Source organism: Epinephelus lanceolatus, chromosome 14, assembly GCF_041903045.1.
Source record: "Epinephelus lanceolatus isolate andai-2023 chromosome 14, ASM4190304v1, whole genome shotgun sequence".
NCBI lineage: Eukaryota > Metazoa > Chordata > Actinopteri > Perciformes > Serranidae > Epinephelus > Epinephelus lanceolatus.
Window position 1 is genome coordinate 3,460,907 of NC_135747.1, and position 24,413 is coordinate 3,485,319.

The following is a 24,413-nucleotide window of genomic DNA, read 5'->3' on the forward strand; positions in this document are numbered from 1 at the left end:
TTGTATGCGTACTTGGTGCAGAGGAAGTGTAGCTACTGGTGCGTTCTGATAATTGTCACACAGACTCTGTAGTAGCGGATTTAGTGAATAGGGAACCCACAGCCTTCGCAAAATCGCTTCCCACGGGGCCCCTGGATACTCTTCCTTTACTCTCTATAAATTAACAAATTTAGTGATTTGCCAGAGTTTTTGTTGGATTTCTTGTTCGCCTTGCCAATGCTCAGCCCCTTCACTATCTATGTAGCTTCGTTCTAACCAAAAGTGTGTGCGCACCCCGCTATATTCTACAGGGCCCTCTGTAAGACAATGTTCTTCTCCCCAAATTTCGTCTTCAATGATTTCCCCGTCTTCCATCTATTTTTAGGTGCAGCTGTGAATTATGTTTGCCCTCACGTTTTAGCTGTTAGTAATGACTTTATGTGTTTGCCCAATTGATTTCCCTCTTTAACACAATGTTGCGACCGTGCAGCCTGTTTAGTTGGTTTATTTGACAACTTTAATTAGATCTCTATTATCAACACCTTTCTACATCCACAACTCTACAATTTCTTCTATAGCTTACTGTATTTACAACACCATATAGATGACATACACGACAACTTCAAGGATTATGTTTATACTATTTTACAGATTACTTCAGATATATTACAGTTTTTACACTTAGATCGATCAGTTAACCCCCCTTTTTTTGTCTTTTTTTCCTTTTCCTTAGCTACCTGCCCGTTCAGACCTGTTTGCTGAGGTAGTTCCCCTGCTCTCTTGGCTAAGAGGTCTCCCCAAACAGCGGTATCCACAGGAGCTTTTTAACTTTACTTTTTAGCTTTCTGCCCGTTCAGTCCCGTTTCGTCTACGGTGACTCCCCCTCCTTCTTGGCTGGGAGGTCACTTTCCTCAAAACAGCAGTATCCACAGAAGCTTTTAGGCCTTTTATTCTTCTTTATTGCAAACCGCCCATGCAGACCTGATGTCTTCCCTAGGCACACCCTCCCTTTATAGGCTTAAGGGTGTACTAGGCAAGCCAACAGCGGTATCCGCGGATTTGCTCAGCATTCCGCCCCCGCAAACCTACCGGCTGGCTTCAACACCCCCGCCCCTACAGGCTAAAGGGAGCATTGGCAAGTTTCGGTAGTGGTAACCACGTATATGCTTTTGAGTATCTCTGACTCTTTTCTTCTCTTATTGTGCACTTTTGTCTCTTTAAATACTTTAAATACTCTTACTACCTTATTGCCTGTACCCCATTAGTTATTATTCACACACACACACACATTCACTCTTTCCGCTCCACGATCACACCTTATTGCAGCAGAGTTACCCGTCTCCAGTGATGTTAGTTGCTTTTTCAATGATGCATCTTTAAACAGTACATTATATAACTAGGTTCTTTAGGAGAGGAATTTGTCAAATACCTTTGACCTGGGCGGCTCCCAGCACTGCACCCCAGACACACCCGGTTTTAAACAGAAAAAGGCTCTGCTTACCTTATTTGGTGGCGCCACCTGTGTGTCTGACGTACAGCCCGGTGCTCCCGATCTCTGGCTTCGACCTTCCTTGCCTCCTGGCTGGCTGCGCCACTTGAGGTGACTGAAATCGGGGCCTGGAATTGGGCCTGATGGCTCCCGACCCTGTCCTCCTTGCTTCTTTTAAAATGTCTTCTGTTGTCAATTCAGTATCTTAGGTTCAGCTGGCAGGTATTTAGAAAAACACTGGAGATAGGCAGAATCTGGTGCAATCGAGTTTATTGTGTTCACAGGCAACAACACAGACAAACTCACGAGTCAGCCTCCAGAGGATGACTGAAAAACTGCTCTCAGCGCTCTGGCTTATATGCTGGTGGAGGTCGAAGAGATCTCCACCCATTTCTATAGTCCTTCCCCTTTCAATCCGTTTTTACTGGTGGCAGACTTTTGCCGTTATTCCGGTTCAAGCTGGAATCTGCCACCAGTATTTCCGGAGCAATTCTTGCTCTGTTTTTTAAAAATCATGTGATCTGTGGGGACTCACATGCTACAGTCCCTCGTGTTCTCAATTTTAGAAGGACATGTGATCCCGGATGACTCTCATGCTGCAGTTCCTCGTGACACAATCATTTTGAGTGTGTGTGTGACCTTTATGTAAACTCTTAAGTACATTAAGCAGTACAATCATGTGAGTGTGCTATCTTCTTCACCCAACACGTGGTAACTTGTATAAGTGTCATTGTAAGTTCACAACATCATGTGAGTGTAGGTTAGTGCATTATATCATTACACAGCGCGTGATGGTTATGTGTGTCAATAAGAGTTCATAACTAAGATGTCACTAAGAGTTCACACCGTTACATTGCATATTACACATGAATGCAGGGTTAGTCTTTGCAAAAGTCTACACACTAACGTTGATTATATAACTATTTGTATCTTATCCAGTTTATATGGTTTAATATCTGATGAGGGTTTTAACTTTTACACTACAGTTTCTAAGGCACAAACAATTTAAAGCCCACATCCAACTGGGACTGGAACCCAAGGATGTTTCACACAGTTAACTGGGACTTTCACCCAAAACTGCTTCACAAGGATTCCAACTGGGACTTTCACCCAAGGATTCCTACGGTCAGGGTGCTTAACCCTGACGTCACGGTTGTGGATAAAATAAAGAATGAAAATATTATGTCGAATTAAACCCCTAATTTTAGGAAAGAAAGAATTTAAAAGTCAATGTTTCAGTGCTCACCAGATGAATTTTCGCTAAATTGAGTTCGTGGAAATCCCAGCGGCGACGATCTGGGGTGTTTGCGATCAGTCCTCCCTTCTCAGAAGAGGATTTGAGGTTGGAGGCTGGAAATCTTTTTCTTTCCAGGATGGCCTGTCACTGTCCGCGTCCCGTCCCAGACGATCGCTCGAGGGATCCCACTTCTGACACCAAATTGTTGTGGAAATTCTCTGCTGCTGGTGAATAATGAAATAGAGACTTCTGCCGGCCGACAAGGTTTTTATTTTCTTTGCAAAGAAAAGGTCAGTCATCACACAAGCGGTCAGAATGAAGAAAGACCCTGAGCAGGGGGAGAGCTAAACATTTATACCTGAAGACCGCCCCTCAGTGGCCTGGGAACATCCTTCAGGGGTCTTCACAAAGGTCTTTGAATAAGTTGCTCTTTGTTACCTTTTGGTCTGCTGTAGGGACCAGCATCCCCCCCCCAGGGTGTTGTTTCACACTTGGGGCATCCTGCAGGATTTTACATGTCATTGTGAGAGCAAGAGGTCCAGACACAATACACAAGATGGAGACCTTAAATTTACAATCACACCTACAACAAATAAATAAAAACATTACTCACAAACACTGTACATTGAGGATATTTAGAACAAGTTTCAAATATACAGTACAGGCCAAAAGTTTGGACACACCTTCTCATTCAATGCGTTTTCTTTATTTTCATGACTATTTACATTGTAGATTCTCACTGAAGGCATCAAAACTATGAATGAACACATGTGGAGGTATGTACTTAACAAAAAAAGGTGAAATAACTGAAAACATGTTTTATATTCTAGTTTCTTCAAAATAGCCACCCTTTGCTCTGATTACTGCTTTGCACACTCTTGGCATTCTCTCGATCTACAATGTAAATAGTGTTGGACTAAGAGTCTCATCCTACTCTCCAATGTGCTATGTGTGAGCTCAGTCCTGCGTGTTCTTTAATGAAGCAATAGGAGAAGATATTCGGTCTCAGTTAATGTAGTTTATTAAGCAGTAAAGGAATAAAATTACAGAGCTCTGGGTCTCAACTTCACGTCCCTGACGAACAACAAAGGTGTGTCAGTTCACGAAGTCTGACCTCCTGTCCTTTCCCTGACCCAGTATATTTGAGTGTAACAGAGTGTCATTGTGCATGCAAGGCGTTGTCCTCTTCTCATTGGCAGTTCCACTTCCTCCTTCACCACACCACGCCCCTGCCTCCTGTTAATCTGACTCCTTCCCGCTGGCGGTGGGGGCGTGGTTCCTGTTTTGAAAGACAAGAGAACAACACAACTCCCTACACGTGCTGTACCTTACTATCTGTATATCACTTTCTATTCTTTTTACCATATATGAAACTAATTATCTAAGCATTGCGGTATGTGCTCCTCAGACTTCATGTCTCTTCCTCTCCTGTACTTCTCCACTTCTGCAAAGCAAACACATTCAGATCAGCTGAAATCATCTCAGTATTCTCATTGTTCACACATCTAAAACTTATATAGTGAAACACAACTTATAGTAAAACACATAAAATCATTCTATTCCCAACAGTCCCCCTTTTGGCCTCATAGGACTGAGGCCACTTTTTTTTTCAGTCCCAATGTATCCAGGTCCCCCTTTTTAGGTCTTGTGATTACTGCACTTTTTGTTTCTTTTGAAACAAAAAGTTATAACTCCCCCTTTTGGTCTCATACACATGAGACCACTCATACTTTGTCTTCTTCTGAATCTGAATCTGAATCTGAATCTGTCGGCGGTTCCCCCCAATAGGGTGGCCGTCTCCATTTGAGTCATCTGATACGGTGGGGGTTGTGGATGTTTTCTCTCCACTGCTGACACTATGATCCTTTCACAGAGAGACCTGATGCATGGGATGCAACAACAGCCACACAATGCTAACACCCCGAGCATTCCCACCAGAGACAAAAATACCGATACCACTAGATTCTTCCACTTACCAAACCATTGTTTAAACACTCCGCCTATGGGGTTATCAATACCTGAATGCTCATGCATCTCTTCGGACAGTGTACGTAGCCCTTCCAGTGCTTTAGTGACTGACCCATCTGGAGCTGTGTTATTTGGGATGACAGTGCAGCAGAGACCCTGGAACATAGAGCAGACACCCCCTTTCTCCGCCAAAAGCATATCTAAGGCAATTTGGTTCTGGATTGTCATTAGGGAGGTGGCCGCCAACTGCTCCGAGAGTCCCCCAACTGCATCTCTGGTGCTGTTAGCCAATCTGAGAACATTGTAATGAACATAATTAATTCTGTCAACATTCTTGTTAGGGGTGATGGGAAACAGTGCAGCTAGTATGGGTATGTTTTCAAAACCCGCAGTTTATATTGATCTGGAACCCCACGAGGAACGCCTATGGCGTCTATATACGTGGTGGAGTCAAAGCCAATGTCAAACGTGTCTCTTTTCTTTCTGCTAGAACTGGTCTGGGAGTCCCTCAGCCCTAAGAGGACCAGAGGCACTGCCAGTAGGACCAGTGCGCACGTGCCGGTCCAGGTAGATGGCAGGGATAAATGGAGGGTTTTATCTCCACAGTTTATCACAGAACACAGGTCAAATTTAAATCCCATGGCTGTTCCCCTCGTATAGTTCAATGTGATGCCACCATACTTATCTATGCAGCTGTCAGAAGGTCTGCCTGTTCCCGCGCTTCTTTTGGTTCGGTTTCGTGGTTGCTCTGTGGCTTTGTCTCTGGGGGAAGACTCAAAATATAAAAAAAGGTAAAACAATAACACAGGTCAATACAAAGCCTCCCAGCCAACACCACTTATGGTGGCGTTGCTCTACTCCCAACAATCTCATCATTTCCTCTATAATGCATAAATGAATGTAAATGTAAAAAGTAAAGGTAAATATGGAGTGTAAATATAAAAATGGGGCAAGCAAACTTTCAGTATATCCTGGCCTGCTATATTCAATCGTACTCTGGGCAAAGTGTTGCTTCAGAGGAGCTTCTAACCTTCACATTGATCACAGGATATCTTTACCACACTTATGCTGAACTAAGAGTAAATGTAGGTGTGAGTGAGTTTTTTTTTTTTTTTTATTGTCTCTTATGTCTTCCAGTGTTCGGGCAGGTGTCTCTGCCACTGCACACTGACTCCAGTGATACCATGTGTCACCTTTTCCCTAGAGTTTGACGGCGTGGGACGTCCGTTCCACGACTTTGTAGGGGCCAGTCCACCTATGCTCCGACCACTTTCTTTTAATCACCTTGAGCAGGACCCACTCTGATGTTGGGTGCCCCTTTCCTTCTGCTCCCTCCCGAGCTGCTGTCACCTGTTTGGAGAAAGCTGACACCAATGCTGTTAGTTGGTCATAATACGGTTTATATTTTAGAGGACTTTCTTCCTCTTCTGTAGTTTGAATCCCAGCTCCCGGTCCCGGGAACTGTTGCCCTGTTTTCAGCTCATATGGAGTAAAACCTGTCAGTGAGTTAACAGAGCTCCTGATGGATAATAGAGCTAGGGGTAGCGCATCCACCGAAGTCATTTTAGTCTGGGCACAAATCTTGCCTATTTTTCCCTTAATAGACTGATTCATTCTTTCCACTCTGCCCTGTGACTGAGGATGATAGACTGTGCCAAATGTATGTTTTGGCCGCAATGCCTTCTCTACCTGCTGTAGGTCTTTGTTTTTAAAGTGAGTCCCGTTATCAGATCTGATTCGTTTGGGGAACCCGTGCCTGGGGATATACTGATTTATCAGAAATTTGATTACTGTCTTTGCATCCTCTGATTTGGCAGGTATGGCTTCTGGCCAACCAGTGTATGCATCCACTGCCACCAGAAGACACCTGTATCCTCCCACTCTCTCTAGCATGTCTGTATAGTCAATAATGACCTCTTGACCTGGGAGTTTAGGGAGGGGAAATCTCCCCCTGATGTGGTTTCACCGTGGGTCTAACATTGTATTCTGTACATATCTTACATTCTTGGACGTGATTCTCAATCATTGCTGGCAAAAACGGGTGCCACAAATGAGTGAGATATCGCGCCATTTGTGTTTTCCCACAGTGAGTCACACCATGAGCTTCTTGAAGGACTGATCTCCTCAGCCCTGGGGGCAGTGCAGGTCTCCCATCTGGAGACCCCCACATACCCTCTGTCTTTACTGCTCCTCTTTCTCTCCAGACTGTAAGCTCCTCTGGAGAGGCTTTCTGCTGTTCTGCTATTAACATATTTACATCACAGGGCGGCAGGAGGTCATGCACTGTTCTCTCTGTTTGTAGCATTACATACTGCTGACTGTATCCTGCCTTTCTTTTGGCTGCCACATCTGCTGCATCATTCCCTCTGGAGACAACTGTCCCTGTTTTGTCATGACCCTTGCACTTAATCACTGCCACCTGTGCCGGCTTCATCAGAGCCTCCCGTAGTCTCCTCATGTCCTTCTCATGCTTAATGGGGGTCTTTGCTGCTGTTAAAAAGCCAGATCTGATCCACTGTGTCATTTCCACATGGATCGCTCCTACGACATAGGCAGAGTCTGTGTAGATGTTCACTCTTTTCCCTTCTGACCATTCTAATGCTGCAATCATTGCTTGGAGTTCAGCCAATTGAGATGAGTCTTTTCCTGTCACACTTTCTGTAATCACTTCCTCAAACCCTGTCTCTGTCTGTCTTACCACTGCATATGCTGCTTTGAGTCCCTCCGTTGGATGTCTAAAACAACATCCATCTGTGAACAGTGTTTTTTACACATAGGGCCTAAGTCTTTGGCTTGATGTTTTGCATGTACTGCCAAGGATATGTGAGGGGAGGCTTCCTCCGCCGCCTCATACCACTGCAATTGCTCTGAGGTCAGTTCAACAGCTGCAGCCACTCCCTCATTTCCCACCAGTATGCAGGTGGATGTTATCTCCTACATTTTCCCTTTTATCTCATTATAAAATGCCTGTTGATACAGCTCGTCGCCATTCCTGTCATAATAAAGAGTTACATGGAGGGGGTCGGGAGGAGGCGTGTAGGGATTTAATGACTGAACCCAGGGACGCCAAGACTGATAGAGAGTGCTAATGCCAGGCGTCTCCATGGTTTCTGGCTTGAGAAGGCCCCAGTAGATATCAGCCCAATGTCCTTCAGCCGTGGGGGAGGTATCCGCTGATAACAACATTTGCGAGGAGGAATGCACAGTTGTTAACGAGCAGTTCACAGTGTAGCCATTTGGGAAGGTCACTATCAGCCCATCTGGGTGCAGAGTATGGAAGCTCCACACTTCAGCAGCACATCTCTCCCCAGTAGATTCACAGGGCATGACAAAGAAGAAACATATCTGTGTGAAAATGTCTGTTCAGCCTGGAGTATGGTGGTAGTGAGTGGTTTGGTGAGCGGCAGATTTTGTGGTTGTACCGAGAACCCAGTTAGTTCAACTGCTGAGGATGATATTTGGTGTTTAGACACAGGGAGATTCAAGGTGGCTCCACAAATAAAACACCCTCTACCGCCCTGACCCCCTCTTGGGCCGCCACGACCCCCACCCCTGCCTCTGAATCCTCCTGTACCTCCTCTCGAGCCACTCCAATGGGGAGGGCGAGGATCAACCCACTCTGGGGTTGGAAATAGATCTGGAGCGTGTATGGGGGAGGGCGGAGGCTGCTGAACCATCTGATTGGTTGATTTTTTCTCTGCTTTTTTGCATCGTTGGTTTTACGACATGTATCTTCCAATTGGAGTTTCAACAGCTGAACCTGTGCTGACTCTGTACTGTCCTTCTCTGCCTTTCTCTGATGGCATTGTATATGACTTTATTAATCCTGTAAGCTTCACTGCTCTCTCCTCGTATTCTTCCCCTGAGTCTGTGTCTGACCATATCTGATCTCCCTCGTTGTCTGCTTCCTCTTCTGCATCATACTGACCTGGTTCTTGTGTCTTATTCTCACTCTCCCTTCTGCTGCTATTCTTCCCTGAATCTTCTCTATTCCCCCTTATTTGGAACACTGTTTCTGCTAGTGCTCTTGACTCTTCCCCTCCAGCCTCCACTTTAGGTGTACTGGTGGAGAGAGGGCCCTGTTTTATGCTCCTGCCGCTGCCTCTGCTATCTATGCTGCACACCTCCTCTTCCTGTTCCTTGCCCCCATTGAAAGACCTCAGGGGGTCCTGATGCACACTCTGTGCATTAGACAAAATGTTTGCTACTTCCTGTGTCAGTCTCTCTACATGTGCTAACCCCTGTCTTATTTCCCTAGTTACTTCCTGTTTAGCTTTCTCATACTCCTCCTCATCCACCACATCTGCATTGATCACTCCCTCCTTAATCACCAGCAAAGGCATTTGCTTGTTGCTCCCCAAGTATGGTGGTGGAGATGGGGCTGGGGGTGTCTGAGGTAGCTCGGGATACAATCTATTATGGGTGGGCTCTGGTGGTGCCAGCGCAGGAACTGGCACAGGAGTTGGCGGAGTTTGTTTGTCTCTGTTTTGTTTTTGTGTGAGTCTTATCAGTGTGTTTCCAATAAGCCATGGCAGTAACTGCCATCTGATGGAGCAAGGCGCGTTTACGTTCCTTCTCCTCCTGGTTTTTTCCATTGTCTTTTTATGAGTTTTGGTTTATTCTTCTTTTTTGTATGTTCTTCCAAATCATCTCTCGCCTTTACCTCTGCAGCCAGCAATTTCTTTGTAACATTTACTGCCTGCTCATCGCCAGGAAGCTCATTTTGGGCCTGTAATGCCTTCCATAAATCATCAAACTCCTTTCCTACAGCCTGTCTCTGCTTATCTATTACTCCTGACAATAACTGTTTCCTAATCTCCCCGCACTGTGTTTTTACTAGGATGGGAGGACACCCACCCTGCTTACGATAGTCCCTGTCAAATTCACCGTCCATGATGTCTCTCTGTCCCTCCTCTGTCCTTACTTATTTTACTCAGAGGGTACTACTCGTCACGATGTTACAAAGCTTCACACAATTACAACAATACACACAATACTCAGCGCCACGTGACCGCTCTGCAGCGCAGTCCGCGCGGACTTATTTTCCCCTTTCTACCGTTGTGATTTCACTGCTTAAGTTCCACCAAATGCAGGCCGACACACCCAAGCTTCTACACCGCTCTCCTGGGAGGGTGTGGGGTGCCTATGGCTCGGCAGCAAATGGCTTCTATCCTAAGGAGAAATTACACAACTTCCTCTTTTTCTTCCCCACAGAACGCGACCACCTCACAGGCACGAAAAGAGTTGGAATTCGAGTCACCTCTAATAGACTCTACACAACTCTTCCGCCCCGTAAAAATAGCTGGTTGTCGGTAAGCCACCCACAAAACAATAACCCCTTAAAAGACTTATTTATTTACACTCCCAATATCAGGGTGGTTCTGCGGACCACTGAATAGATGTCTCAACATGAGCGATAGTATTCAGTGTTAGGGATCACATGGAAAACGCTCCCCTGCCCGCAGAACTCTGTAACCTCTTTTTTGTGTTGTAACAATCTACACAAAGGTCTTTCAACCTCAGACAACCCGTGTCTTCAGACTATATTCTCAGCTGTCCAAGGAGCAACCTTATGGGTTCCCCCCCGAGCTTATCAACCTCAGGACACTCGTCTTTTTCTTTTTTAGAGACTAGATGGAAAACCTAGTCTCAGGGCTTTTCACCCGACTATGTTTCATATTTAGAAGTCAAATTTATGATTTGCTCCAGGGCCTTACACCCGACTATGTTTCATATTTAGGAGTCAAATTTATGATTTGCTCCAGGGCCTTTCACCCTGTCCTGTCGAGGTGTTGACTATGTTTCGTATTTAGGAGTCAAATTTATGATTTGCTCCAGGGCCTTTCACCCTGCCCCGGGGCATTTCACTTTTGTGTTTTGTTTTAATTTTATTCCTTTACGTTTTAGACTAGGAGACTGTAGTAAAATGACAACACAATCTTTTAGCATTTCCAATTGCAGAACTTTGATAAAACAGGCGTCTGCTTACCTTTTTCTCAGGCCGGCCAAGTGTTGTCACGATACTGTCGTCCTCCGCTGAATAGTTGTCTTTATTCCGTCACTTCTCCGTCTTCATCACGTCGGGGTCACCAAATTGTTGGACTAAGAGTCTCATCCTACTCTCCAATGTGCTATGTGTGAGCTCAGTCCTGCGTGTTCTTTAATGAAGCAATAGGAGAAGATATTCGGTCTCAGTTAATGTAGTTTATTAAGCAGTAAAGGAATAAAATTACAGAGCTCTGGGTCTCAACTTCACGTCCCTGACGAACAACAAAGGTGTGTCAGTTCACGAAGTCTGACCTCCTGTGCTTTCCCTGACCCAGTATATTTGAGCGTAACAGAGTGTCATTGTGCACGCAAGGCGTTGTCCTCTTCTCATTTGCAGTTCCACTTCCTCCTTCACCACACCACACCCCTGCCTCGTGTTAATCTGACTCCTTCCCGCTGGCGGTGGGGGCGTGGTTCCTGTTTTGAAAGACAAGAGAACAACACAACTCCCTACACGTGCTGTACCTTACTATCTGTATATCACTTTCTATTCTTTTTACCATATATGAAACTAATTATCTAAGCATTGCGGTATGTGCTCCTCAGACTTCATGTCTCTTCCTCTCCTGTACTTCTCCACTTCTGCAAAGCAAACACATTCAGATCAGCTGAAATCATCTCAGTATTCTCATTGTTCACACATCTAAAACTTATATAGTGAAACACAACTTATAGTAAAACACATAAAATCATTCTATTCCCAACAATAGTCATGAAAATAAAGAAAACGCATTGAATGAGAAGGTGTGTCCAAACTTTTGGCCTGTACTGTAGATGTATTGAATTCAGTAAAAAGGCTTAATGTCAAATACTCAACAATACTGTAATTTCAGAGTTCTTCATCTGATGTGGAGAGACCAGCTTGTCTGAGCTTGGCCTTTAGGAGGCGGATCTCAGGTCTGGCCTTGGTTTGCTGTAGTTTGGTGAGAGTCAGTTGTTCCTCTGCCAGACGAATCTGTACTTCTGCCCTTTCAGTCTCTTTTTGCAGAAGTACCTTGTAATCATTATCTTTGTGAGATGAAGGACGCTTCAAGCCTTTCCTCTGAGATCCTGTGGCAACTACTGCTGGCTCTACCAGTGAGGATCCAGCTTCTTCCTCAGTAACAGAGCTGAGATTCAAAATAAATGTGCTCTCTGGATCAGCCTCAGGAGGAACTGGCTGACTCTCCTCCTCAATCCCAGGCTCGCCATCCCCAACACCTTGAATACCATGCAGAGCTTGCGACTTCTCACCTCGAATGATGTCGAGGACCACATCTGTGTAATCTCCCCTCTTAAAGGGCTTGTTGCCTGTTTGTGGGTTTTTGGCTTCAGCATGGTCCTTTGTTGCCCTGGCCTTAAGATTCTTCCATCAAAATTTTATTTGGTCTGTGGTCCTCCTCTGGCCAGACCCTCTGGCATTCACATTTTTGGTGATTAAAATCCAAATATCATTTTTCTTTTTGTTGGTATCTCCACCCTTAGCAGAATTAAAACTTCCCACTATTGTGTCATAATGGCACCTAACACCCTCTAGCAGTGCGTTGGTTTCGGCAGCAGTGAAATTACAGCTTCTTGAGTCCATGGTTCCATTGCTTTACTATAGTGAACACTGTTCATCATTTATAGGCCTTGGGTCCGATTGCCTCAATTGAACACAAGCCAGAACTAATCAGTCCACAACGGGTGTGTTTGAAAAGACCAATTACACAGCCATGTAAATCAGCCTTTCTCAGAGGATTCACAGAGAGGGTCACAGAGAGACAGTGAAATGGCAGGTGTTGTCCACCGCCACCACCACTTTGCCAGGAGAGGATACCATCAAAGGGTGTATGTTGAGCGTACCAAACCACTGGAGCAATACACCACTGAGGAGCTGTATGCCCGGTTTCGCTTTGGGAAGGCTGATATCGAGTACCTTATGAACCTTCTCCGGCCAAAACTACAACACAGAACCCAAAGGAGTCACGGTCTGTCTGTGGAAGACCAGGTCCTCATCGCTCTCCGATTTTATGCATGTGGGACTTTCTACCAAGTTGTTGGTGACTATATGGGAGTGGCGAAATCAGCTGTCTGTGATGTGGTGAAAGATGTGTCAATCGCACTGGCCAGCCTGGTCAGTGAATTTGTTTCTTTTCCAAAGGACAACCAGATTGCCCAGGCCAAGCGCAGCTTTTTTCTTTTGGGGAATATGCCCAATACTATTGGAGCAATCGACTGCACGCATGTGCATATACAAGCACCTCGTGAGAATGAATGGGAGTTCATAAACAGAAAGGGGAGGCACAGCATCAATGTCCAACTTGTGTGTGATGCTGACCTCATCATCACCAACTGCGTTGTCAAGTGGCCTGGGTCTGTCCATGATGCACGCATCCTGAGGGAGAGCGCTCTATATAGAGACCTCCAAACCAACTGACCGGATGGCATAATATTAGGAGACAGTGCCTACCCACTCCTACCATGGCTGATGACCCCTTTTCTGACAGCAAATACACCGGCGCAGGCACGCTTCAACACCGCTCATTGCAGAGCAAGATGTGCAATTGGGCGTTTAAATGGAGTTCTTAAGAGGTGCTTTGCATGCCTTAACTACCTGAGAGCGGAACCACAGAAAGCATGCAACATAACCCTTGCCTGTATTGTCCTGCACAACATCGCTACCGAGCGCAATGTCCCTCTCTATGCTGACAATGATGCACCTGAGCCCCTTGGAGACCATGACCAACCTCCTGCATTCTGCCAGAACGAGCAACAAGGGACGCAATAGTTAGACACTATTTCTGATTTGGATTTGTTTTGGATTTCAAAAACCAGTGATGCCATTGCCATTGCTTTGTTATTCTGTTTTATCATTGCATGCATCACTAAAAAATAATCTAAAAACGAAACAAAAATATTTTTGATTGTGATGAATATACATTAATTAGTGACAGAATTAAATATATTATTTGTGGTCAATATTGACAGCTGTTTGGGGGATTATTTTATGAGGCCAAACTCTTTCTACTTTGCTGTAGGCCTATACTGAAAGGCTGAATACGTTATAGCCTACCTAATCACTGTAGCCTGACGGATGAACAAATCAAATTAAAACCTTATGAATAAATAGGATATCTTGTAGGCTATACTGCATGATCCAAATATAGTATTATTTGATACAATTTTAAAGTTTCATTACATGTTGGGCCTGAAATCCACGCTGAATCCACCCTTCTGATGGGATCAGTTTAATCCAGATTTTTTGGATCAAAGTGATCCCAATCCTACTAAAAAGTTCTGAAAAACCCAAACTAAAGGTTTGACCCGGATCAAAACCAAGATTGGATTACGTGACCTAATCCGATTACGTAATCCGTTTTTTCTTTTGAAAAACCCATTTTCAAGATTTGATCCAATCCGTTATCCAAAATCCGAGCGGATTACTTTTGAAAAACCGGGCCCATTAAAACCACTACAAACACTGGATGAAGCAGTTTAACATTCCAAATCAGTGTAACAACACTGATTATAAAATGGGTTGATCCAAGCCTTGATTGTGATTGGCTGGAAGCCGTTGTAAAACCACTATAACCATACACCTGTGACCGCATCACCGTATTACTCCGCCTACTTAATTGTTAAACCATTTGCAGCTGTTACCTGTTTTGTTACCTATCACAGTGTCGGACTTTGTTGTGAATTTTGATTTACTGGGTGGATTAAGCATGGATGAGTGGCTGGAGGAGATGGACGGGATCGAGAGGGAAGAGAAAAAAGAAAGGAGACACGCTGAAATTAATGAAAGAGAGATTGAAGAGCTGGAAAAGGCAAGAAGTGGAGCTGGGACCGTTAAACAGACTCTGTGGTCAGTTCGCTGTTTTCAGACCTGGTGTGCCGAGAAGGAGGTGGCTATTGATTTTAAAACGGTCACCAAGATTGAGCTAAACCAGGTTCTCCGCCAGTTTTATGCCACTGTGAAAAACGGGAAAGGTGAAGCTTACGGTTTCAGCAGTTATGTTGGCCTTCGAGCGGGGCTTAACCGTCACATTAATGATCCGCCCATCAGTCGATCCTGGTATCTGATGAACGATACCGAGGCTGCGTTCGGAAAGTCTTTTTTGCTTAGGAAGGTTCCTAGCTGAGTGAAATGACCTGGAAGTATTTTAGCGGCCGTCATGATAAGAGCTGTTCGAATTCTCTAAACACTAAGGAAAGGAGGTTCAATGCTTCCTTTCAGATCTCCTTTAGCATAGGATACATCGGACCTTCCTAAGCGATAGGAAAGGAGATAATTCCATCCCACAAGTCACTGCAGCGGCAATATTTACGCACCATTCACAAACTCAAATGATTAGTAAAGAAAAAGATCAACATGACCGAGAAAGGAAGGAGATCACCATCTAAGTTACTGCTGTTTATGAAGCATTATACATCTCATGCCATAACTTGTTCATTTTTTCAACTTTCAACATTATGTTAAACTTAGATGCGAACTATGAACGTTTCGCTACTATTGGTGTACCCTCCGTCCACAGCTTTGTTTAGCTTGTTTTGTAACAGGATAAACAAATATACAATGCATCATTTTAATTTTCCGATTTTCGTGTGAATGAGGAAAAAAGGAAATCCACGTGCTTTTCCCATTTTCGTCTTCAAATGGCTAATTGATAGCCTATAGAAATTAAACCAAAACCAGAAACCTACTTGTTTTTCGTCTTTATTGTTATATCTATATTACCTGCCCTACTGCATCTCAAAACATTGGCATCGGCTATGCTTATGGCCTAGATAGATAGATAGATAGATAGATAGATTCAAGAGTATTATCTAGACCTGCACTATGTGTAAAGTGCCCTGAGATGACTTTTGTTGTGATTTGGCCCTATATAAATAAAATTGAATCTAAAAAAAATAGATAGATAATCAATTAAGTAACGTTGCTGTGCCTCGTGCGTAAATGCGCATATACTCGGCGTATCTGGAGATTTAAATAATCAATGAAGTTACTGCTTCCCACTTTTTATTCCCCTGTACAGTGTTTCCCTGCAGAGCTACGGTGGAAGGATCATAACAAAAAATACAAAAGACTGTAACGTTAAAAGATATCTGCCTGAGGTTATTAAATACCTGCAGCGAGCACCCCACCCCACCCCCTACCCCGCAGCAAAAACAATAAGCGCGTTGCCCCATAAAGAGAGACGCTGTGCGCATTTACGCACGAGGCACAGCAGCGTCCCTTTTATTATTAATATTATTATTATTTATTATTTATCTGTCTATCTATGCAGTAGGGGCACATAATATTGATTTAACAATAAAGGCCAAACACAAGTTAATTACTGGTTGTGGTCTTATGTCGCCTCCAATTGCCCATTTGAAGAAGAAAATGGAAAAAGTACGTGGATTTCCATTATTTTTTTTATTCACACGGAAAAACAAAATAATGCATTTAATATTTGTTTATCCTGTTATAAAACAAACAAGCTGAACACAGCTGTGGACGGAGGGGACACGCACCGTAACATATGCTCAGTTTGCATCAGTCATTTATTCATTTGAGCGTTGTTGTATTGCCAGCCTTTAGTAATATCATTAATTTATTTTACTGCTTGGGATTCAGATGGGTGAGTGTGAGCAAACATTCTCAATGCGACAATTTCGTTTCAGTTTATGGCTGGTAGCCTATATTCATTTTTTTAATTCAATTCCAACCTTAGTAATTAAACAATATCTTTCACCGTGTTGTCCACGTTTATATATCCTGCATGAAACAACACGATAAGAACGTACGCCCCATATGTTCTCATCGTGTGCATTTTGTAGTCCATCTTCAGAACACTGTAGTTTAACCACAGCAGACCCACGTCAATAATATCCGCCGTCGCATGATGACGTAGCCCAGCGTAAGCGCGGTCGGATTTTCTCAGCTCCGCGGTTCTCTTTTCCTAAGTCCTTATGAATTCTCCTACTCATCTTTCCTTGACCTCGTGACGTTTCCCACCGAGGTCAAGGAATAGTGATTAGGAATAGACAATAGGAGGGACTTTCCGACCGCAGCCCGAGTTCACCACCAGGAACAACGTCTTCATTGGAGCAGTGAAGAAACTTCACCGAGAAGGTCACGACAAAACATCCCACCACCAAGTGTTAACACAGGCCGACTTTCAGAAAATCAAGCTCTCTCGGGCACTGAATCCAAACATACCTGGGGGTCTTGTCAACAAAGTTTGGTTTGATGTGCAGTTGCATATGGGACACAGAGCTAAGGAGGGCAACCGCCAAATGAAGCCTGACTCATTTATCATCCGACAGGACCAAAACGGTCAGAAATATGCAACGCTGTCATTTAATGAATGCACCAAAAACCACCAGGATGCCGGCGAATGAAACAAAGAGTCTGCAGGGATTTATGTTCGAGCAGCCAGGGAACCCACTGTGTCCTGTCGCTTCACTAGCTATGTTTCCATCCAAAAGTGATTCGAATCATTGGGAAATGCGCATTAAAAGAAATACAAATCCTGTGTGTTTCCATTAAATGTACGGACTTTGGTAAAAACTACAAACTCGTGCGAGTTTTCCGCAGAACCGGACACAAAACAAATCTCGCATTCTTCTTCTTCTACGTTTTCGGGCGGTTGGTAACCAGCTTGTAAATGCATTACCGCCTTCCCGACCCGGAGTGTGGATACCACCATGGAGAGAGGTGCGCTACGTCAGACTTAATTCGAACATAACAGTTTCCATCCCCCGTTTTGCGAATCAGCATTTATTCAAATCAACCAAAACCCGCTAAAGTGAGCTTATTTTAGTTTGTGCGAATCAGGGGATTTTAATTCGAATTTGGCGTTTCCATCATAATTTTCCGATGCGATACTTCTAGATGCGCATCGAAACAGGCTGATGGAAACATGGCTACTGGAGAAATATCTGTCACTGCTGCCACCCAATCCACCGGCCTTTTATCTCCATCCAAAGTGGAGAAACTACACCGACGATGTATGGTAAGTTAACATGTAATGTCTGTTTGTTTTGTTGCAGTGTAGCTTAGTTACTTTGAAACGTTTAGGGGACTTATTTTTTTCTCTCTTAACGGTTAGGTATACTAGAGAGCCCATGGGGGTGAACTTTCTCGGCTCCATGTTGCCACGGATCTGTAAAGCAGCCGGTGTTGTATCGAGCTCTGTTTCCTCGTCGAGATTTGTTTCCCCTGGTCCCGCCCCCATCCGAAATGGCCCGAAGGGCGAAGGAAGCGCGCGTTCACAAAAAGCTCGAGCTGTTGTGCTCATACCACAGAGGCACTGTGGTACGAGCGAGTTTTATCTGAAGATGTTGTATTGTAGAAGTGAAATCCAAATTTCATGACTGTCTAGTTATATTTTTAAACTGGGACAACAGCACGTTTTTGTTTTTATGTCTTTATTAACACAACCAACTACTGTTATTTCTATCAATAAAAAATATTATATTTGTGAGAGACTTTTCATTTCGATTATGATGGACTTTTGGAAGAAAGTATGCTCATTCATTTATAGGCTAAATATAAATCGCTATTTTATCATATTTGTCTTCAATCAATCAATCAATTTTATTTATAAAGCCCAATATCACAAATCACAATTTGCCTCACAGGGCTTTACAGCATACGACATCCCTCTGTCCTTATGACCCTCGCAGCGGATAAGGAAAAAAAATCCAGCTCCATTACAGCAGGTAAAGCACATCCTGACAGCTTGGAATATTACTGTCAGATACAGTTGCCCCTCTGTTCAAAATGAAAGGAGGCTCACACATCTTTCAAATTCATACTCCTGACTTCTTTCCCCACAACAGATAAGTCCTGTGATTTTCAGGCTGATATCATTCAATTTGACCATTTAAAACAGGGGGAACGCATCCTGACAGCTTGGAATATTACTATCACATACTGTTCCCCCTCTGTTCAATATGAAAGGAGGCTCAGACAAGCATTAAAGACTTTAATAACATTAAACAAAAAATAAACTTACTTTTTATAATGTAGAATTATTATTCAATTCAATAAATACAAAATTAAATGACAAAATGTGCAATATTTAACACATCAACAAAAACATTAAAATAATTTAAAAAATGAAACATTCAAAATCAAGGAAAAATAAACTGTAAATAGAACATTTCTTATTGATACATGAACTTCCTAAGAAGTAAGTTCCTTTGCCTCAGCATGCTGCACACACAAATTTGTCCTCGATCTTTGGCCTTCCAACACATGCATGGTGGAACCACCGTCCACAGGCATCACAGGATATCTGTAGTGCAAAAGCATTTGAACACTGCATGAAATATTTAAAGAAAACTTGGAAAATAGATACAAACACAGGACCACATTCTATACATAAAATATAATACCCATGTCAGCTCTGCCTCTTCACTGTCATCTGCATTTTCCTCCCCACAGTTGAGGCAAAGGTTTGTCAGATTGTCTGTCAGAAAAATGGAAAAGTATTTGAAAGAGGGCAACATTTGTGAGGACAAGATGATTTCTTTTGAGTCTGATCCCCGGCAATTGTATTTTTTGTAAAAAACTAAAAAAAAAAAAAAAAGTCCATAATATTCAAAAAGTCTCTCACAAATATATTATTTTTTTATCAATAGAAATAACAGTAGTTGGTTGTGTTAATAAAGACATAAAAACAAAAACATATGTGTAACCCTTTTAGAAGGAAAGGGAATGGAAAATGGGGTAGTGTCTAGATTCAATGGCAAGTGAAGCAGAAGTTCTAAGATCGACTATGGAGCCCAGGATTGGTCAAACGATGACACAGGAACAAGTCAAACACAGGACTATCTTTAAGAAACAATGACGCTTCCCTATTTATTACAGGATGGGAAGGACTGATAAAACACAGTAATTGCACAGAATATCACAACTCTTACCCGGGTAAGTACAGAAAATAAAAAAATAAAATAAAGTTTTGCACCTGCTTGTTTTTTCTAAAGTTCAGTTCACCTTTTTTCAGTCAACACCATAAAGGTGGAAAATCACTCCCACCACACTGTTGTGTGGGTGGTGTGTGTGTATGTATAAAAGTGTAAAAGGATTCAGGTTCCGCGGCGTCGTATCTCTACGTATCCTCTGGGGTCTGGCTCGCCATCAAACTTCGACTGGCTCCAATATCCAGGTAGGTCCAACTTTCAATGGGTCTATCAGAAAACCTGACCTACGATAAGTAAGATCAGAACATTCATTTTAATTTTTTCAGATCTCAAAAATGAATTATAGTACATACAGTACAGGCCAAAAGTTTGGACACACCTTCTCATTCAATGCGTTTTCTTTATTTTCATGACTATTTACATTGTAGATTCTCACTGAAGGCATCAAATCTATGAATGAACACATGTGGAGTTATGTACTTAACAAAAAAAGGTGAAATAACTGAAAACATGTTTTATATTCTAGTTTCTTCAAAATAGCCACCCTTTGCTCTGATTACTGCTTTGCACACTCTTGGCATTCTCTCGATGAGCTTCAAGAGGTAGTCACCTGAAATGGTTTCCACTTCACAGGTGTGCCTTATCAGGGTTAATTAGTGGAATTTCTTGCGTTATCAATGGGGTTGGGACCATAAGTTGTGTTGTGCAGAAGTCAGGTTAATACACAGCCGACAGCCCTATTGGACAACTGTTAAAATTCATATTATGGCAAGAACCAATCAGCTAACTAAAGAAAAATGAGTGGCCATCATTACTTTAAGAAATGAAGGTCAGTCAGTCCAGAAAATTGCAAAAACTTTAAATGTGTCCCCAAGTGGAGTCGCAAAAACCATCAAGCGCTACAACGAAACTGGCACACATGAGGACCGACCCAGGAAAGGAAGACCAAGAGTCACCTCTGCTTCTGAGGATAAGTTCATCCGAGTCACCAGCCTCAGAAATCGCAAGTTAACAGCAGCTCAGATCAGAGACCAGATGAATGCCACACAGAGTTCTAGCAGCAGACCCATCTCTAGAACAACTGTTAAGAGGAGACTGCGTGAATCAGGCCTTCATGGTCAAATAGCTGCTAGGAAACCACTGCTAAGGAGAGGCAACAAGCAGAAGAGATTTGTTTGGGCCAAGAAACACAAGGAATGGACATTAGACCAGTGGAAATCTGTGCTTTGGTCTGATGAGTCCAAATTTGAGATCTTTGGTTCCAACCGCCGTGTCTTTGTGAGACGCAGAAAAGGTGAACGGATGGATTCCACATGCCTGGTTCCCACTGTGAAGCATGGAGGAGGAGGTGTGATGGTGTGGGGGTGTTTTGCTGGTGACACTGTTGGGGATTTATTCAAAATTGAAGGCACACTGAACCAGCATGGCTACCACAGCATCCTGCAGCGACATGCCATCCCATCCGGTTTGCGTTTAGTTGGACGATCATTTATTTTTCAACAGGACAATGACCCCAAACACACCTCCAGGCTGTGTAAGGGCTATTTGACCAAGAAGGAGAGTGATGGAGTGCTGCGGCAGATGACCTGGCCTCCACAGTCACCGGACCTGAACCCAGTCGAGATGGTTTGGGGTGAGCTGGACCGCAGAGTGAAGGCAAAGGGGCCAACAAGTGCTAAACACCTCTGGGAACTCCTTCAAGACTGTTGGAAAACCATTTCAGGTAACTACCTCTTGAAGCTCATCGAGAGAATGCCAAGAATGTGCAAAGCAGTAATCACAGCAAAGGGTGGCTGTTTTGAAGAAACTAGAATATAAAACATGTTTTCAGTTATTTCACCTTTTTTTGTTAAGTACATAACTCCACATGTGTTCATTCATAGTTTTGATGCCTTCAGTGAGAATCTACAATGTAAATAGTCATGAAAATAAAGAAAACGCATTGAATGAGAAGGTGTGTCCAAACTTTTGGCCTGTACTGTATATCAGGTTAAATTCACATGAACTCCATATCAATAGAGAATAATCGCTTTAACCGAATCACTGTTGCAATATAATATTACAATGTTCAATAATAGGCTAAGTAACTCAAAATATCAGATTATGTTATTAAAATAATTTCTTAAAATGACCAGTTTCAAAACATTTTGTACTATTGACATAGTAATTAGCACATAAAACAACAAATCATCAAGAAGCAAAAAATATGTAATGTGCACAGTTGGTAAAATATGGCTATATGTGCTTAAAATGCACAGATAAAGTGCTAAACATACACATAACACATTACAAGTCAGTGCAACAAGTGAAACAAAAGTGCAAATTAACTTCTCATAAAGACCTTTAAAATGTTGGATCGGTGCTTCAGCACTGATGTATGGTGTGTCTGCCCTCACGCCTATTGGCACCGGAAGCTAGTGCTCCGACGTTAGCTCCTATGCTAACGGTTAGCTCGTGGCATTAACATTAGCGATGTAGCATTTAGCACTTGAGAACGGTCACTCACCAATGCGTTTCTCTTCCCGAGCGGTTCCTCCAACTGCGCTCACACAGGTCCAGGTCATCCCGGGAGATTTCGCCGATGGTTCTTTTTCCGAGCTTTCTCAGAGTCTTAGCCACTTTTATTGTTTTACCACCCTAACGTGAGTGTCGCGTCCAATGTGTGGTTCTTCTTCTTCTTCTCTGGGGTTTAACGGCAGCTTGCATCCTTAACGTTGCATTACCGCCCTCTTCTGGAGTTATTTGACTCCTATATTATCCAGTGTCTCATATCTTCCATATCAGTCCAGTTCTTTTTAAAAAAACACATCAAACACTTTCTGCCTTTCCCAGTCTCACCACACGCCAGTATGTCCTTTAAGCTTGATCCTGTGAGTCCTTCTCTCCTCATCTCCTCCAGCATTTCCTTCCGTTCCTCTCTGTATTTGTTGCAGTTGGTATTCACATGTTCCACTGTTTCTGATATCTGGCAACAGTCACATAATCCATTTACATGTTTCCCGACAATGTGAAGTGTCCCATTCAGATTACTATGTCCAATTCTCAGTCTTGTCATCACTGTCTCCTCTCTCCTGTTTCCTCCCCTGCGTCTCCCAGCGCCCACTCTCTTCTGTAGTGCATATGTGTCTCCCTCTCACCTCCTGTTCCCAGTGCTGCTGCCATTTTTCACTTGTTTTCTTCCGTACAATGTTCTTTCCTTCCAGTTTTGATAACTTGATCATGATATCTATATTTTCTTTTTTAACTGCTTGCTTGGCTATAAGATCAACTTTCTCATTACCCACAATGCCCATATGTGCTGGAACCCAAATAAATTTAACTACTATACCTTGTCCTATTATTCTTGAATGCATTTTCAAAATTTCATACAATATATCTTGTCGATTTGTGGAAGTACCTCGCTTTAAACTCCACAAAGCAGATGCTGAGTCACTACATATAAGCGCATGGTTTGGTCTGGCTTGCTCTATCCACTCTAGCGCCATCACAATAGCAAACAGTTCAACTGTATACACACTTAAATCATTTGACATTCTTTTACCAACTTCCACTCTTCTACTAGGCACTGCAACAGCAGCCCCAGTGCTGCCTGTTGATGGATTTTTGGAACCATCTGTAAATACTTGAACATGACCCATATAACTACTTTCTGTATATCTATAAAATTCATGTACACAATCTACATTTTTATTTCTTACTTTAACCTGAAGCAGCTCTAAATCCACCGTCAGTCCCTCTAACATCCACACAGGCGTTGTAGGCCACAATACTGTCGGGCAGAACTCCATTTCATACACCCCCAGTTCTCTTGCTGTTTCATCTCCTGTCCATCCAAAACTTAAATTCATTACTCTCTCCCTTTCCCAACATTGTTCTAACACTTTTCTGGTTGGGTGATTTTGTTCATGTCCTCTTAAATTCATCCAATAATTAGCTCTTAGCTGCTTCCTACGTAAAGACAGTGGCATTTCTCCTGCTTCAACTTGCAAGGCACACACAGGTGATGTTCTTGTTGCCCCAACACACAGCCTAAGAGCCCGAGCCTGGATCACATCTAATACTGCCAATGCAGTTCTTGCAGCAGAACCATACACTACACTTCCATAATCCATCCTTGATCTAATTAATGCAACGTAAATATATTTCAAGGATGCTACATCTGCTCCCCAGTCCAAACCCACAAGGCATCTCATTACATTTATAACTTTTTTACATTTGTCAGCAATATTTGTCAGCGGTGGTCTTCTCCTCCTCCTTCCCGAAGCGGTGCAGCGCCTAGTCGACCTCGCCGCTCCCGCGGCGCTCCGTCACGCTCCACTCGGCCATCTCCACCATGTCCACGTCCACAGCAAGAGCCCGACATCAGAGATTGGACCATCGCCCGGCTCCAGCGGTTGCTGAGGGCAAAAAACATCCCCTTCCACCGCAGCGACAACAAGTCCAGGCTGTTCCAGCTCTATTCAGCCGCCGTCCGGGCTCCCGAGGCCACAGCTCCTTCTCCCAAGCCGGCTGCACTTCCGGGTCGCCCTCCGAGGCCTACTCCCGCCAGCGTCACCGTCGGTGACGTCACGGCGCCTCCACCACTCCAGCCGGAGCAGCCTCTCTCATTCATTCCCCCAGCCGGGGGTCAGGTCGTATCACCCCCTGTGCCTGCTCCCTCAGACGCAGATATGTCACGCGCAATATCTGCCTTCTTCTCCTCCCTGTCTCGCAGGCCTCCACTCTCACCCCATGCACACACATCCTCCATCCCCACATCCCTTTCCTCTACCCTTCCTTCCAACTATTCCGTTCCGGCTGGCATCGCAGCCCAGG

General features: G+C 43.6%; 1 long non-coding RNA gene across 1 annotated transcript; it reads right to left on the reverse strand.

Moving 5' to 3' along the window:
* Window positions 1–3,620: 3,620 nt before the first annotated feature.
* On the reverse strand, window positions 3,621–22,680 carry LOC117250592 (uncharacterized). Its single transcript, XR_013493253.1, has 4 exons — window positions 22,105–22,680; window positions 19,071–19,882; window positions 10,663–18,970; window positions 3,621–6,037 (listed from the first exon to the last, which is right to left on the reverse strand). It is a non-coding gene; the product is annotated as an uncharacterized LOC117250592 (long non-coding RNA).
* Window positions 22,681–24,413: the final 1,733 nt, after the last annotated feature.